The 18,622-nt window shown below is 37.6% G+C and overlaps 1 protein-coding gene across 1 annotated transcript in view; it reads right to left on the bottom strand.

The window, feature by feature from the left end:
• Nucleotides 1-18,622, bottom strand: part of zld (zinc finger protein zelda) — a 162,103-nt gene that overhangs the window by 142,795 nt on the left and 686 nt on the right. The gene's annotated exons all lie outside the window — the stretch shown is intronic.

Below are 18,622 nucleotides of genomic sequence, written 5' to 3'. Positions count from 1 at the left end.
CTTGTCCCCTATAAAGTCTCCCTACTGGCCGCTACAAAGCTTCCTTCTGGTCGCCTATAACGTCTTTCTTTTGGTCGCCTATAAAGACTTCATTCTGGTCGCCTATAAAGTCTCCCTTCTGGTCGCTTATAAAGATTTCATTCTGGACGCCTATGGAGAATCCCTTCTGGTCGCCTATAAAGACTTCCTTCTGGTCACATACAAAGAATCCCTTCTTGTCGCCTATAAAGTCTCCCTAATGGCCGCCTATAAAATCTCCCTACTGGCCGCCTATAAAGTCTCCCTACTGGCCGCCTACAAAATATCCTTCTTGCCGCCTATAAAGCCTCTTTTCTGGTCGTCCATAAAGACTCCCTTCTGGTCGTCTGTAAAGAATCCCTTCAGGTCGCGTATTAAACCTCCTTTCTGGTCGCCTATAAAGGCTTCCTCCTGGACGCATATGAAGACTCCCTTCTGGTCGCTTACAAAGTCCCTCTTCTGGTCGCCTTTAAAGTCTCTCTTGTGCTCGCCTATAAAGAACACCCTCTGGTCGCTTACAAAGAATCCCTTCTAGTTGCCTATAAAGACTTCCTTCTGGACGCCTATAAAGATTCCCTACAAGCCGCCTACAAAGTCTCCCTTCTGGTCGCCTATAAAGACTTCCTTCTGGTCGAATACAAAGTATCCCTTCTGGTCACATACCATGAATCCTTTCTTGTCGCCTATAAAGTCTCCCTACTGGCCGCCTACAAAGTATCCTTCTGGTCGACTATAACGTCTCCCTTTTGGTCGGCTATAAAGACTTCCTTGTGGACGCCTATGAAAACTTTCTTGTGGCCGCATACAAAGAATCGCTTGTTGTTGCCTATAAAGTCTCCTTTCTGGTTGCCTATAAAGACTTCCTTCTGGTCGCCCATAAATTCTTCCTTCTGGACGCCTATAAAAACTCCCTTCTGGTCGTCCATAAAGGCTCCCTTCTGGTCGTCTATAAAGAATCCCTTCAGGTCGGGTATTAAGTCTCCCAATATAAAGACTCCCTTCTGATCGCTTACAAAGTCCCTCTTTTGGTCGCCTATAAAGAACTCCCTCTGGTCGCATACAAAGAATCCCTTATTGTCGCCTATAAAGTCTCCCTTCTGGTCGCCTATAAAGACTTCCTTCTGGTCGCATATAAGGACTTCCTTCTGGACGCCTATAAAGATTCCCTACAAGCCGCCTACAAAGTCTCCCTTCTGGTCGCCTATAAAGTCTCCCATTGGTCGTCTATAAAGACTTCCTTCTGGTCGCACACAAAGTATCCCTTCTGGTCGCCTATAAGGTCTCCCTTCTGGTCGTCTATAAAGACTTCTTTCTGGTTGCATTCAAAGAATACCTTCTTGTCGCCTATAAAGCCTCCCTTTTGGTCGCCTATAAATATTTTCTTCTGGTCGCCAATAAAGTCTCCCTTCTGGTCACCTTTAAAGTCTCCCTACTGATCGCTTATAATGACTTCCTTCTTGTCGCCTACAAAGATTCCCTTCTGATCGCCTTGCTGGTCGTCTATAAAGACTTGTTTCTGGTCTCCTATAAAGACTTCCTTCTGGTCGTCTATAAAGACTCCCTTCTTGTCGCCTATAAAGTCTCCCTTCTGGTCGCTTATAAAAACTTCCTTATGGTCGCATGCAAAGTTTCTCTTCTGGTCGCCTGTAAAGACTTCCTATGAAGACTCCCTTCTGGTCTCCTATAAAGACTTCCTTCTGGTCGCATACCAAGGATCCCTTCTTGGCGCTTATAAAGACTTGTCGCCTATGAAGACCCCGTTTTCGTCGCATATAAAGAATTCTTGTTGGACACCTTTAAAGAATTCCTTTTGGTCGCATACAAAAAATCTCTTCTTGTCGTCTATAAAGCTCCCTTCTGGTCGCCTATAAAAACTTCCTTCTGGACACATATAACGACCACCTACTGGTTGCCTTTAAAGACTCCCTTTTTGTCGCCTACAAAGTCTCACTTCTAGTTGCCTATAAAGACTTCCTTCTGGTCACATACAAATAATCCCTTCATGTCGCCTATGAAGACTCTGTTCGGGTCACCTATACAGAAGTCCTTTTGGACACCTTTTAAGACTTCTTTGTCCTATAAAGTCTCCCTTCAGGTCTGCTATAAAGACTCCCTTCTGTTCGTTAATAAAGGTTTTCCTATGGTCGTCTATTAAGTCCCCCTCCTGGTCTTCTGCAAAGACTTCCATCTGGTCGCCAAAAGGTTTGCGTTTTTACCGTCTTCTATAAGGTATTCCTTCTGTTAGACTTCCATCGAGTCGTCTATAAGGAATCCCTTCTGATGGAGACCTCAAGTTAAATTTCTCCCCAAACGTAGTTTTGATCTCCATCTGTACCCAAAATATTTGACATCAACATTTAATTTTATCGGGAAAATTAAGCAGAACGAACAACAAATGAGCACATATGAACAGGATACCTTGTGTATGTCTATCCAGCCACCTGAAAGGACCTCCGCTTAAATATTAACATCAACAGTAGCATCATGGTGGAAATGAAGCAATGAATAGAATAACGCATATTTAACAGGTGAGTGGGTGGATAACAGCCTCACATGGTGGACATGACACGAACACCGAGTAACTCGAAAACAGAGTAATTTTAAAACTAAACATCAGAATACATTTGAAATTTTCTAGCGAAATACAAATGTACGTGCCTACATCAGTTTCTCCTACTCCTTCAACTCCCATCACCTGTGAATTTTATACAATACTGCCCGAATGCGTACGTTCGTACTACATGATGGCATGCCAGGATAATGACTTACTCTACTCCTTTCATTTCCGTCCACCGTTGGCTGGTTGGCTGGCAGTTTTGAAAAATATCGTAAATCTATTTGCCACGTTTTTGGTGTTCGTTCGGTTCATTTGGAATTTTCATTTCAATTTTGATGCTGTCGTTAGTGGTTGCTGTTGTTGTTGTGAGGAAAATGTACGTGCTTTGTTTTCGAGTAGAGTGTTATGGCCTTGAGGTTAGTTAGTTTGTTGCTGACTATGAAGGTCCATAAGGGACGAAGCAGCTCATTTGCTTAAAATCAAGCACCTTCTATACACACGCATACATACATACATATGTATGTATGTATATCCGATTACATATGAGCTGAGTAATGTCCCAGTTGGAAATTGTCTGCAATGTATCTTCAAAGGTGTCCCAAATCCATTGAAGACGGCTCGACGACAGCCCTTTAGGATCATTGACGACATTTTCACACAAATGTCGCAAAAGTCGTGCACGACAAGTTGAGCGACAAGGTAAGCGGATTGGTCTTCAACGACGATATAATGGACATTGGATTCCACCTTGTCGTTGATGAATGCATGGACCACTTTGTCTCAAACTTTGTCCTTGATGACAATATTATTCCAATTGTCACCTTTGTTGTCTTTAGTGACATTATAAAATACATTTTTTAAAAGTATTTTTTTATTTTTATTATATTATTTATTTATATTAAAAAACTAGAAAACCCATTTGTATATAGTTTTAAGAAACGATTCAATAAATTAGGTACATTCATATGTATACAGTTTTAAAATTACATAAAAAATATATTAATTTAGTCTTTAACACAACAACTTAAAAATAAATAAATGAAATTGTTAAAGTAAAATAAATAAATTTATTAATTCAGTCTTTAAAACATAGAATCATATAGAATAAAATAGATTGCTTAAATTATTAATTAGAATAATTTGAAAATTATGATTCGAACTTCGATGATGATTTTGAATATCTTGTTCTTGAATTTTTTTGTTAATGGTGTTTTTTAGCCTCTTAAGCGAACTTCTTAACTCGCACACAAATTGTTCGTATGTTAATCCCTCCGTTGCACTGTGGGTGAAATTCAAATCTAGCGGGGAAAAATTAATAACTTTTAAAATAATTAAGATAGACTCTTGAAATTTTAATCATATGTTTTTTATGACCGTGGGACCCATGTTATGGAATATGGTCTATATTGGCCCACATTTTGGTGTAGATCCCATATAACGGTACCGCCCGATTTTCGGCGTTTTGAATAACTTTGCTAAATTTTCTGGCCGAATCAACTGTATTTTGACATTTCGGATTCTGTGAGGTCAAAAAACTTCTCCACAAAAATTGGGGGCATAGATCCACGTTTGGTTTAGCCTCCATATATAGGCATTGCCCGATTTTAGTTATTTTAAAGTTTTTAACAAATTTTTCTGACCGACTTAGCTGTATTTTGGCATTTAGGGTAACCAGTGGCCAAAAAAATTTCTCCCAAAAAAAGTGGTGGCATAGCTTCACGTTTTGGTATAGGTTCCATGTAATGATATCCAAACCAAACGACTTTTTTTACTTCAAAATAAAATGGCGATAAAATGAAGAGTTGCAAATAGTAGCAGTCGGAATTTTCGGAGTAATTACCTCGGAGTATGTATTTTAAGAAAAACAATATTCGGAAGTGATCCCCGGTTATCCATGGTTAGTTGTACTTTATATAAGATACTTAAAGTCGAAAAGTTGTGTCTTAATAATTAAAGATTATTTTTTTGAATATTTACAACAGTAAATAATTTTGCAATCACTTTCTTTATAAAGCAGCACATCCAAACTGTTGGAAAAAATTCAATTATGCACTCTTTACTTTAATTTTTCCCACAATTTTTGACGATCAAAACAAATACCAAAAAAATCGATTTAGCAATCACGAATAAAAACTCCCAATGTATGTACCGCTATAACAGCCAATTACAATAAAATACAAATTTGTTTATTGTTTTCGGGTGCCGCAAGATGTTTAGAATAGGACGACATTAATTATTTCCATATAACATAAGGCCAGTTTTCGGACTTTTGCTCCGCTAGATTTGAATTTCGCCCACAGTGCGTTGTGACAGACTCTGTAGACAAATTTAAATAGAATAAAATATCAACGTATCTGTAGCAGAATATATTAAAAAAATCTTATCATATAAGGCGTTCAAGAAATGTCCATATGTTTTTAAAGATTTTTTATCTTTTGAACAGTTATAGTTAAATGATGAAACTATATTTTGTCCCAATATTTTGTCCAGATTTTTCATAGAAGATTTTAGTATTTTTCTCATGACATTTATCTAACAAAATAATAAAGAAATATTTTAATATAAGATATTATATAAAGCATTTTTAAATACTTACAATGTCACCATTATCCGTGGCCAAAATACTATCCAACTCCTTCAATTTATCCTCCGATGGAACAGGAAAATATGTTTAATTTGCTTCATACAATAGTGTATTTCGATGAAGCAAAACTTTATTTCAGCAAATACGTTTACCAGTTCTTCTTGCACTTCTACAATACGTTTCAATCCGTCTTCTATTTTTGGGATACATTTTAATTGGTTTTTTATGCTTTCAATGTCTTTAGAAATTTTATCCATTGCTGGTTATTCTAGGAATATAGGTGTATTTTGATGAGTGAACTAATTTATTAAAGATTGTAAATAAATAAAGATAAATAGTAGAAAATACGTCTTGTATAAATAATATATACGCAGTTGTGTAACATTGGCAGAGCTATAAATTTGTCTTTATATGGAAGGTACATCATTTTACACTTAATCATATCCACATCGATCACTATTTCCTCTCCAGGCTCGTCTAAATGAGCGATAAGTCAAATGCCCAACTGCATTGAGGGCATTGGTAGTGAGAAAAAGTTCTTTGTACTACTAATTTTTAGGCCATGCACTGTTGCATTATTCACCCTTCGACCGATCTGTAAGCAGCGGCTACAGCAATGGAAAGAATTATGTCCCACGGAGCCTTTTACGAATGCTCCCGCTGGAGCATCGCAAATAAATACTCTTAATGTGAATTTAATTTTAGTTGCATTGTATATTATTCCGTTCTCAAATAATTTTGTAATTTCTAGGGTAAGATCATGAAGATATGAATTTATACAAACAGGTTTTTTGTTCCCACAATAAACCCCAATGAGGAAAACACAATGAACATTAAGGTTACAAATTTTCCCTAATATAGGCCATAATGCAACCGAACTACTCTTAAATAATGACAGTCCATCTATCCCTACATCTAAAACTATTTCATCCTTCTCCTTCAATAGATCTCCTAGTTTTAATACCTGCATTTCAATGCCAAAATGAAGGTATTGACTAGGATGAACAGTACGAAGAATTATTGGCGATCTTTCAACACTTAAAAGTTGTTTCGAAGTACAGGAAACATTTAAATTTTCATCATACAGTGTTTGAGTCTATAATCTCCCAAACTTCTGCTGACATTATGTTTAATGAAAATTTGTCTTAATTTTTCGCGCAATGTTGAGCTAGCAACACAATTATCTGTTAGAGAATCTTCAATATTACTGTCAGCATTATTACTTGGTTCAGATTGAGTCAAGTTCTTATCATTTACATGTTTTCCCCAAAGTCTTTCAAAGTATACTTTTTCGTTTTCGAAATTTCCCTTTGTAAAGATCGAATCGATGTCATTACAAAGAATAAAATAATATATAATAATGTATGATAACATATAATAATATATAATACAAAGTATGTTTTGATCTTACTTACCAAATTTTTTCAAAATCACTCTTCACACTTTTATTTCACTCTTTTTTAATTTATCAATTTAGCACCCGCGTTGATCTTAACACTTCAAATGTTCAACAAAAAATGATAACTGCCGTCAAAATATAAAAAATATATTTTTTGTTCTGTTTGTAGGAACTTTGGAGATGTTCGTGGTAAAAATTTAGTTTATGCATGACACATTGCAAGGCAATGTCACTCATCGCACACACAAGAGTGACGAGTTCGGTGACATTATCTTGTATAAAGACAAATTCGATTTTTTTCGTTGATGAAATGGTCATCGCAGATTCAATTTCCAACTGGGGTTAAAAGCATGGAGTCATTGTAAACGAGAAGGCTTGACAAGGTTTGGAAGGAATTGTTTGATAGTTTCATCAATATTCATGTTTGTGCTAAGAAACGAACAGAAGGAGGGAAAAGGGATAACAATTTGTAGGATCTAATAAAATTATAGAAAAATTCAAATTTTAAAATGGAACACTATAGAAGAAAATCTTTATATGTATTTTTAAGAGGCCAATAGAAAGTCTTTATAGAGGACCGAAGTGCGGCTATACAGAGGCCCAAGACGAGGATATTATAGACGAACTTATTATTGACCGGGACTTCATAGAGGACAACAAGGTGGACCTTTTATTGGACCATATGAGAATCTTTATAGGCGATCAGAAGGGATTGTTTAAAGGTGACCAGAAGGTAGAAGTCTTTATAGACGACCAGAAGGGAGTGTTTATAGGCGACTTGAAGGGAGTCTTTATATGCGACCAGATGGAAGACTTTATAGGCGACCAGAAGGAAATATTTAGAAAGGTATCATTATAAGCGACTAGAAAGGAGTCTTTATGGGCCACCAGAAAGACCACAATCAAATCTTTATAGGCAACATGAAGGGGGACTTTATAGGCTACCAGAAGAGAACCTGTATAGACGACAGGGAAGACAGATTTTATAGACGACCAAGAGGGAGGCTTAATAGACAACCAGAAGGGAGTCTTTAATAGTAAACAGAGGGGAATATTGAATGGCGACCAAAAGGCAGTCTATATATAGAAGGGAGTTTTTAAAACATTTGCTTCATCGACAGCAGGCCTCAAGGCGTGGTTATTTGACATAATTTTTTTCATGGACCAGCAGCCCTTAAGACGTGTTTTCTTTAAAGTAGATATACAGTGTCGGCCAAACTAAAGCACCCCCTCAGTACATTTTTTTTAAAATTATATTTTTTTGCCCAAAAGATGTGCTTTTGTTATCCAGAATAGAGAATACGCAACGAAATATTGATTTCAACAGTTTTGTTGTACCTCATATTGGGGGGTGCTATAGTTTTGTCCGCTTATATTTGCCACCAAAAATTTTATTTGAATTTGAACTTTTGTTTATTATATTCTGAATTACTTATGTTTGTGTTTTCCAATAATAAAGATATCAATAAAAAAGTGAAAAATAAAAAATAAATTTATAATCTTGTTTTCTTAAAAAAATTATCATTTAAACAAGTAAAAAGTCGTTAAGTTTGGCCGGGCCGAACTTTTTATACCCTCCACCATAAAATAGTCTTAATTAAAATGGAATAATTAAAGTCCTTTTACAATTTTAGGTGGAACAACTTTTCGACAATGGTTAGACTCCTACTGCCTCCCACTATTGCTTAAATTACACTGTGAACACAAATGTTGGGGTAGAGATAATTCCTTTTGGAGATGAAAGCCCTTGGTACATTGGTATATTGGTATATTAAAAACCCCGAAGGACAGATGCGCCGTGATTCGAACTTCCGCGTAATGGCGTGATGAAGTTTTTACAAGAGACCCTGTAAGCCATCATAAATTAGCATTATATCTTTGTTTGTTGTTTTTGTAGAGCACTTAAGCACCAGTGAACAAAGATATAACGCTAATTCCTGATGGCCCACAGGGTCTCTAACAAAATTTCATCACGCCATAACGCGGAAGTTCGACTCACGGCGGATCTGTCCTTCGGGGTTTCATAATATACTCACCAAGGCCTTTCTTCCCCAAGAGGAATTTTCCGTGCCCCAGACTTTCACCTCCATTTTGTTGCACAGTGTTATCTAATCTAATCTAAAAAAATGTGTGCAGCTAGGTAAAAGGTACCACTTACGGGCTATATCAAAGAGTCAACCTATCTTTAAATTTTTTGGCGGAAAAGTTTTATAGCTGCAGGGAACTTCAAGAGTCAAATTGAGGGTAGTTTCATCAAAACAATGTAGACCCTCAAAAATGGACCCATGTTGACGAATTTTAGTGAAGAAATTTCGAGACCACTGAAAATTCCCGAAAATTGGGAGGTGCAGTTATATGGGGGGATATACCAAAACATGGACCTATATTGACGATTATTTTTGATTATTTAGCTACAAAATTGTAGCTAAAATTCTCAAAATACCGATCATTACAGCTAGTTCAGTTAAAAATTGCAGCTAAAACTCTCAAAATACCGAAAATCGGGAGATGTCGTTATATGGGGGCTATACCAAAACATGGACCTATGTTGACGATGTTTCGTTGGAGATGTTTTATGACCACTGAGAACTTCAAATGTCAAATTACAGCTATTTCGGTAAAAACTGAGGCTAAAATTCTCAAAATACCGAAATTTGGGAGGTACCGTTATATGGGGGCTATACCAAAACATGGACCTATGTTGACGATGCTTGGTGGAGATATTTCATGACCACTGAGAACCCCAAATGGCAGATTACAGCTAGTTCGGTTAAAAATTGTAGCTACAATTCTCAAAATACCGAAAATCGGGAGGTACCGTTATATGGGGGCTATACCAAAACATGGACCTATGTTGACGATGTTTAGTGGAGATGTTTTATGACCACTGAGAACCTCAAATGTCAAATTGCAGATAATTCGGTTAAAAATTGTGGCTAAAATTCTCAAAATACCGAAAATCGGGAGGTACCGTTATATGGGGACTATACCAAAACATGAACCTATGCCCATATCCTTTGGTATATAAGTTTGTTGACCACTATCAACCCCAAGTGCCAAATTATAGCTAATTCGGTCTGCAAATGTGGCGAAGAACGTCAAAATACCTCAAATCCGGAGGTACCGTTATATGGGGGCTATACCAAAAAGTGGACCGATATAGCCCCATCTTCGAACTTGACCTGCCTATGGAAAAAAGACCCTCGGGTGCAAAATTTCAGCACTCTATCTCAATTATTGCGGACGCTAGAGTGATTACAACAGACGGACAGACGGACATGGCTAGATCATCTTAGAATTTTATCCTGATCAAGAATATATATACTTTATAGGGTCGCAAATGATTAGTTCGATGTGTTACAAACAGAATGACAAACTTAATATACCCTCCATACTATGGTGGAGGGTATAAAAAAATGTACTCAGGGGGTGCTATAGTTTTGGCCGACACTGTATATAGACCCTTTCTGAAAGAAAGGTTGCTTCTGTAGACCCTCTGTGAAAGAAAGGGTGCTTCTATAGAACCTTTCTGAGAGAGAAATTGTGCTTCTATAGACCCTTCCGGAAAGACAGGGTGCTTCTGTAAACTCTTTATGAACGATAGAGTGCTTCTATAGAAAATCCACGTCTTTCAAAATAATTATTTAAAAAATCCACGTTCTTGGAGAAAATTATTTAAAAAATCCAAGTTCTTGTAAAGAATTATTAAAAAAATCCACGTTCTTCAAAAAAGTTATTTAAAAAATCCACGTTTTTGAGAAAATATTTAAAAATCCACGTTCTTGAAAAAAATATTTAAAAAATCCAGTTTTTTTAAATGATCTCAAACATCTACGTTCTTTAAAAAAATATTTAACAATTAAAAAAGTGTCAGTCGGCTTTGCCGACAGATATAGTATACCCTCAGCGAATGTGAAGCGAAACTTTCACCTCCGGATGCATTTAAGGTCTCTTCAGAATTTTGTGGCCATTTTTAGACATTTGAACTTGCCGACAAAAATGTGGATTAGGAATTAACTGCACTAAGACACAAATGTTGAACTTTTGTAGGGCAGGTACCCTTGGGGAGGACCGATATGGGCCATTTTTACATTTTAAATTTTGATAAAATATTAGGAGATCCAAAGTTTGGGCCAAATTGGTTGCCCCATTCAAGTGATATCGTCCTATAATTTAGTGACATTTTTTTTAAATATTGGGGAGAAGTACCGAAAATTGTGGACCGGTATTGCCCATGAAGCTAAGTTTGGATATAATATGACGAAGACCAAATGTTGTACCAAATCGGTTGAACGGTTCGAGAGCTATCGTGCTGGTGACATAGGGTTTTTACACCTTTCGGACTGTTTTCCCAAGAAATATGGACTTGCCCCTGAAATAACTTTTACCGTCGGAATGGAGGTAGCGAATGCAAATCGCTTCAACAAAAATCAAAGTGATTCGAGAGCAGGTCTTAAAGTGAAGTTATCCGAAATTTTGTGTGAGAGGTACCAGAAGGAGTAGACAACTATAGTCCATATTCGAACCTGATTTTATATCTGGTAGATATATTAGGATTACATCGGTCACTCCCTTCAAGAGTTATCGTGGGCACAAATTTTACGAACATTTTTGAAGTTTTGTGGGGGAGGTACCTGAAGGAGTAGACCGATATGGCTTATCTTCGAATTTAAACTATGTTTGGACAAAATATTACGAAGGCCCAATTTTGGACCGAATCGGCAAATGCTTTCGAGAGTTATCTCGAGATCCAACCACCTCACATGGTGTCATACGGGCTTTTTGCATCTTTCAGGCTATTTTCTCAGGAAGTATGGACTTGCCCCGGATAAAACTTGTACCGTCGTATGGGGGGCGGTGAATACAAGTTGTTACAACAAAAACCGAAGCGATTCTAGAGCTGGTCCTAAACTGAACTTTTCGAAATTTTTGTGTGGGAGGTATCCGAAGGAGTGGACGGATTGAGTCCTTATTGGAACCTCACCTAAGTCTGGTAGAAATTTCACGATGTGCAAAGTATGGACCACATCGGTTACTCCCTTCAAGAGTTATGGTGCCCACAAATTTTCTGAACATTTTGGAACTTTTGTGGGGGAGGTACCGGAAGGAGTGGACCGATGTAGCTAATCTTCGAACTTAAACTAAGTTTGGACAAAATATCACGAAAGCCAAAATTTGAACCGAATCGGTTCATCCGTTCGAGAGTTATCGTGCGCACCAGCCAGCCAGACAGACAGACGGACGGACATTCCTGAATCAACTCCAAATTGTCTGAAACACATTTTCGTCCAAACATACTTGGGGTCTAAAACCATTATTTCGATGAGGCAACATTTTGCCTGTATGAAAGTGTATATACCCTTTCTAGCCTAAAGGATGAGGGTATAAAAAATCCACGTTTGTAAAAAAATATTTTAAAAATCTCCGTTCTTCAAAAAATAATGTAAAAAATCCAAGTTTTTCAAAAAAATAAATATTTAAAAATCCAGGTTTTCGAAAAAAATACTTAAAAAATCATCGTTCTTGAAATATTCAAAAAAAAATCCTCGTTCTTGAAAAAATTATTTAAAAAGTCCACGTTCTTCGAAAAAATTATGTTGTAAAAAATCCAAGTTCTCAAAAACAAAAAAAATATTTAAAAAATCCACGTTCAAAAAAATTATTTAAAAAATCGATGTTCGCAAAAAAAAATTTAAAAAATCGATGTTCATGAAAAAATAATATTTAAAAAATCCACGTTCTTGAAAAAATTTATTTAAACAAATTATTAAAAAATTTAAGTTCTTGATAGAAATATAAAAAAAATTCACGTTCTTGAAAAAAATTGTTTAAAAAATCCACGTTATTAAAAACAAGTAAAAAAGTATCAGTCGGCTTTGCCGACAGAGATATACCCTCAGCCTGTGTGGATTGAAATACTTTTTTCCCAAAAAAAAAGTATTATTTAGGGGGGTTTTCAACATTTTGGGCATATGAACCGACAAAAGTATAGATGGGATTAAAGCTCAAAATCGATAGATAGGCTAGTGTGAGCCTACGAAAACATAATATCGCTATAAACAGGGCCACTAGGAAAACCATCGGTAAAAATGTCTAAAGGATCCTCGAACAGACACTTAACCACACAAAAATGTTGAACATTTGTGTGGGTGGTACCAAAGGTTCGAGCTTTCCAGCCACTACATATGGTGGCATAGGGGTTTTTTACAACTTTCGGGCTGTTTTCTCAAGGAGTTTGGACTTACCCCTGAAAAAACTTTTACTGTCGTAATTGAGGCAGCGAATGCAAGTTACTTCAACAAAAATCAAAGTGATTCGACAGCAAGTGAATTTATCCAAACTTTTGTGTGGAAGGTACCCGAAGGAGTGGACAAATATAGTCCATATTCGAAACTGATCTATATCTTGTAGGTATGTTAGGATGTGTAAAGTATGGGCCAAATCGGTCACCCCCATCAAGAGTTATTGTGCGCACAATTTTTCCGGAACATTTTTTAGCTTTTTTTGGGGGAGGTACCTGAAGGAGTGGACCGATATGGCTTATCTCCAAACTTAAACTATGTTTGGACAAAATATTACTAAGGCCATATGTTGGACCGAATCGGCAGATTCGTTGGAGAGTTATCTTGCGCTACAACCACCTCACATGGTGTCATAGGGGTTTTTTGCAACTTTCATGCTATTTTCTCAGGAAGTATGGACTTGCCCCTGATGAGACTCGTACCGTCGTATGGAGGACAGTGAATACAAGTTGCAAAAACAAAAATCAAAGCGATTCGAGAGATGGCCCTAAACTGAACTTTTCCGAAATTTTGTGTGGGAGGTACCCGAAGGAGTTAGAACCATGTTTAGAACCTCATATTACTCTGGTAGAAAGTTTACGCTATACAAAATATGGACCACATCAGTCACTCCCTTAAAGAGTTATTGTGCGCACAAACTTTCCGAACATTTTCGAACTTTTGTGGGGGAGGTACCGGAAGGAGTGGACCGATGTAGCTCATATTCGAACTTAACTATGTTTGGGCAAAAATATTCCGAAAGCCCAAAATTTGAACCGAATCGGTTCATCCGTTCGAGAGTTATCGTGCGCTCCAGACAGCAGGACAGACAGACAGACGGACAGACAGACGGACGGACATGGCTAGATCGACTCCAAATTGTCTGAAACACATTTCGTCCAAACATACTTGGTGTCTAAAACCATTAGTAGATTCATAATATTCTTCAATGACGTGGATTTTTTAATAATTTTTTTCAAGAACGTGGCTTTTTCTAAACAATTTTTCAAGAACTAAGATTTTTAAATAATTTTTTCAAGAACGTGGATTTTTTTTAATAACTTTTTTCAAGAACGTGAATTTTTTTTAATTATTTTGTTAAAGAACGTGGATTTTTTTAATAATTTTTTTCAAGAACGTTCTTTTTTTTTTAAGTAACTTTTTTCGGGTGCCACCGTGGTGCAATGGTATGCACGCCCGCATTGCACGCAGAAGGTCGGGGGTTCGATTCCCCGGCCAAGCAATATCAAACATTTTTCAAGGGTGGCAAAATACCCCTCAGTAATGTTGGCGACATTTCCTGAGTATTCTCTACAAGTGTTGTCTTAAGACACGCCGTTCGGACTAGGCGATAAACAGTAGGTCCCATATCATTGAGCTAAATATGAATCGGGATGCACTCATTGATATGAGAGAAGTCTCCCTTGTCCCGTATGGGATGTTGTGGAACAATGTTTTTTTTTTTTGTTTTTTCCAAGATTTTGGAATTGTTAAATAATTTTTTTCAAATGCTTAGTTTACATTTGGCGTCGTTTCGTGATTTCGAGGGCGTTTCGTGATTTCGCGCGAAATCAAGCAAAATTATCATGATTTCGCATACAAAAATGAAATCTTCTCATTTCGTGATTTCAGCGAAATCAACATCGAAATCACAGTACACATGATATACAACCCTGCTTTTGCCTAAAAAAGTACCAAAAGTTGCAACACTTTTCACGTATCACAATAAACAAGGTAGATGGTCAATTGCTGCAACAAAAAATTTTAGTATCAAAATTTGTAAACAATGTGAAAAAATATTAAATTACTTTGTTACAATGATATTTTTTATTGTGTTCCCGTACTTTTTAATGGTAATGTTAGAAAAAAGTGCGAATTGTCAAAACTTGCTTTCCCATACAAATTTCATAAAAAATAAGGGAACGGAAAAATGACGGAAATTGCAAAAACTCTAGCATAAATATCAAAATCGGCTATAATATTAGATGCCAATGAACATGCTTGCTGCTAGTTTTCTACTAGGCCAAAATTGTATGGCAGAAAATAGAAGAAGAGGGTGTTATTCGGCGCTATTTTTGTTTAAAGAGAAGTGCAAGTCTTGCTAGATTTCGGAGTATGGGAACGCATTTTTAGCACTAAACGGGAAAACTACTGCAAGTACTAATTTTGTGCAGGTTCTGAGCACAATTTTTATCTATCGAATGGCTGTTCCCGTACTTCATAAAGTGGTAAAAGTTGTAACAGTCGTAAACGATTTTCATATACATTTTGCGTAAGGGAACGAAAATGTGTAAAAGTGGTAAAAATTGTAAAAACTTTTAGTTCTGGAACAGAGCTAAAATTTATTATAACGGAGTCTCAACGATAAAATCATTTTTTGATATTTTCATTTGTTAGTACTATACGCAATTAATACGATATATAGGTCATTTTACGATAATTTTCAATATAAAGTTTTAATGTTCTATATTGTCGTATATTTTTGATTGCTTAATTCAATTTACAACAACTTGTTTTGAAAAAGTCATGTTCGATCAGCTGCGCATATGCATCCACCTTGATCATTGTGATATGTTTGAAATCAACAAAAAAATAAGTGTAAACACCGGGGTGTATTTCAGGATTTCGTGAAATCCAGTGGATTTTGGAGCGCAAGTATAAACTTGGCATACGTCTCTCAAAGAAAGATGTTAAAATATGTCCTTTGAAAAAAATTTTTTAATAAATCCACCCTTTCTGAAAGAAATGGTGCTTTCATAGTCCCTTTCTAAAATAAAGGGTGCTGCTGTAGTCCCTTTCTGAAAGAATGGGTGCTTCTATAGACCCTTTCTGAAGGAAGGGGTGCTTCTATAGTCCCTTTCTGAAGGAAGTGGTGCTTCTATAGTCCCTTTCTGAAGGAAGGGGTGCTTCTACAGTCCCTTTCTGAAAGAAAGGGTGATTCTATAGTACCTTTCGGAATAACATTCCTGAAAAAATCATTAAAAATCCTCTACATTGAAAAAAAAAATTTATAAATCTACGTTCTTCAAAGAAAGATGTTAAAATATGTCATTGAAAATTTTTTTTAATAAATCCACCCTTTCTGGAGAAATGGTGCTTCCATAGTCCCTTTCTGAATGAAAGGGTGCTGCTGTAGCCCCTTTCTGAGAGAATGGGTGCTTCTATAGAACCTTTCTGAAGGAAGGGGTGCTCCTATAGTCCCTTTCTGGAAGAAAGGGCGCTTCTGTTGTCCCTTTCGGAACGAAAATGTGCTTCTATAGTCCCTTTTGGAATGAAAGGGTGCTTCTATAGTCCCTTTCAGAATGAAAGGGTGCTTCTATAGTCCCTTTCGGAATGAAGGGTGCTTCTATAGTCCCTTTTGGGATGAAAGGGTGCTTCTATAGTCCCTTTCGGAATGAAAGGGTGCTTCTATAGTCCCTTTCGGGATGAAAGGGTGCTTCTATAGTCCCTTTAGGGATGAAAGGGTGCTTCTATAGTCCCTTTCGGAATGAAAGGGTGCTTCTATAGTCCCTTTCTGAAAGAAAGGGTGCTTCTATAGTCTCTTTCGGGATGAAAGGGTGCTTCTGTAGTCCCTTTCGGGATGAAAGGGTGCTTCTATAGTCCCTTTCGGGATGAAAGGGTGCTTCTGTAGTCCCTTTCGGGATGAAAGGGTGCTTCTATAGTCCCTTTCGGAATGAAAGGGTGCTTCTATAGTCCCTTTCGGAATGAAAGGGTGCTTCTATAGTCCCTTTCGGAATGAAAGGGTGCTTCTATAGTCCCTTTCGGAATGAAAGGGTGCTTCTATAGTCCCTTTCGGGATGAAAGGGTGCTTCTATAGTCCCTTTTGGGATGAAAGGGTGCTTCTATAGTCCCTTTTGGGATGAAAGGGTGCTTCTATAGTCCCTTTCGGAATGAAAGGGTGCTTCTATAGTCCCTTTCTGAAAGAAAGGGTGCTTCTATAGTCTCTTTCGGGATGAAAGGTTGCTTCTGTAGTCCCTTTCGGGATGAAAGGGTGCTTCTATAGTCCCTTTCGGGATGAAAGGGTGCTTCTGTAGTCCCTTTCGGGATGAAAGGGTGCTTCTATAGTCCCTTTCGGAATGAAAGGGTGCTTCTATAGTCCCTTTCGGAATGAAAGGGTGCTTCTATAGTCCCTTTCGGAATGAAAGGGTGCTTCTATAGTCCCTTTCGGAATGAAAGGGTGCTTCTATAGGCCCTTTCGGGATGAAAGGGTGCTTCTATAGTCCCTTTTGGGATGGAAAGGGTGCTTCTATAGCCCCTTTTGGGATGAAAGGGTGCTTCTATAGTCCCTTCGGAATGAAAGGGTGCTTCTATAGTCCCTTTCGGAATGAAAGGGTGCTTCTATAGTCCCTTTCGGAATGAAAGGGTGCTTCTATAGTTCCTTTCGGAATGAAAGGGTGTTTCTATAGTCCCTTTCTGAAAGAAAGGGTGCTTCTATAGTCCCTTTCTGAAAGAAAGGGTGCTTCTATAGTCCCTTTCTGAAAGAAAGGGTGCTTCTATAGTCCCTTTCTGAAAGAAAGGGTGCTTCTATAGTCCCTTTCTGAAAGAAAGGGTGCTTCTATAGTCCCTTTCTGAAAGAAAGGGTGCTTCTATAGTCCCTTTCTGAAAGAAAGGGTGCTTCTATAGTCCCTTTCTGAAAGAAAGGGTGCTTCTATAGTCCCTTTCTGAAAGAAAGGGTGCTTCTATAGTCCCTTTCTGAAAGAAAGGGTGCTTCTATAGTCCCTTTCTGAAAGAAAGGGTGCTTCTATAGTCCCTTTCTGAAAGAGAAGGGTGCTTCTATAGTCCCTTTCTGAAAGAAAGGGTGCTTCTATAGTCCCTTTCTGAAAGAAAGGTTGCTTCTATAGTCCCTTTCTGAAAGAAAGGGTGCTTCTATAGTCACTTTCTGAAAGAAAGGGTGCTTCTATAGTCCCTTTCTGAAAGAAAGGGTGCTTCTATAGTCCCTTTCTGAAAGAAAGGTTGCTTCTATAGCCCCTTTCTGAAAGAAAGGGTGCTTCTATAGTCCCTTTCTGAAAGAAAGGGTGCTTCTATAGTCCCTTTCTGAAAGAAAGGGTGCTTCTATAGTCCCTTTCTGAAAGAAAGGGTGCTTCTATAGTCCCTTTCTGAAAGAAAGGGTGCTTCTATAGTCCCTTTCTGAAAGAAAGGTTGCTTCTATAGCCCCTTTCTGAAAGAAAGGGTGCTTCTATAGTCCCTTTCTGAAAGAAAGGGTGCTTCTATAGTCCCTTTCTGAAAGAAAGGGTGCTTCTATAGTCCCTTTCTGAAAGAAAGGGTTGCTTCTATAGTCCCTTTCTGAAAGAAAGGGTGCTTCTATAGTCCCTTTCTGAAAGAAAGGGTGCTTCTATAGTCCCTTTCTGAAAGAAAGGGTGCTTCTATAGTCCCTTTCGGAATGAAAGGGTGCTTCTATAGGCCCTTTCGGGATGAAAGGGTGCTTCTATAGTCACTTTCTGAAAGAAAGGGTGCTTCTATAGTCCCTTTCGGAATGAAAGGGTGGCTTCTATAGGCCCTTTCGGGATGAAAGGGTGCTTCTATAGTCCCTTTTGGGATGAAAGGGTGCTTCTATAGCCCCTTTTGGGATGAAAGGGTGCTTCTATAGTCCCTTTCGGAATGAAAGGGTGCTTCTATAGTCCCTTTCGGAATGAAAGGGTGCTTCTATAGTCCCTTTCGGAATGAAAGGGTGCTTCTATAGTTCCTTTCGGAATGAAAGGGTGCTTCTATAGTCCCTTTCTGAAAGAAAGGGTGCTTCTATAGTCCCTTTCTGAAAGAAAGGGTGCTTCTATAGTCCCTTTCTG

Source organism: Musca autumnalis, unplaced genomic scaffold (assembly GCF_047663935.1).
Source record: "Musca autumnalis isolate F117 unplaced genomic scaffold, ASM4766393v1 scaffold_3, whole genome shotgun sequence".
Classification (NCBI taxonomy): domain Eukaryota; kingdom Metazoa; phylum Arthropoda; class Insecta; order Diptera; family Muscidae; genus Musca; species Musca autumnalis.
This window is presented reverse-complemented; position numbering and strand designations above follow the sequence as displayed.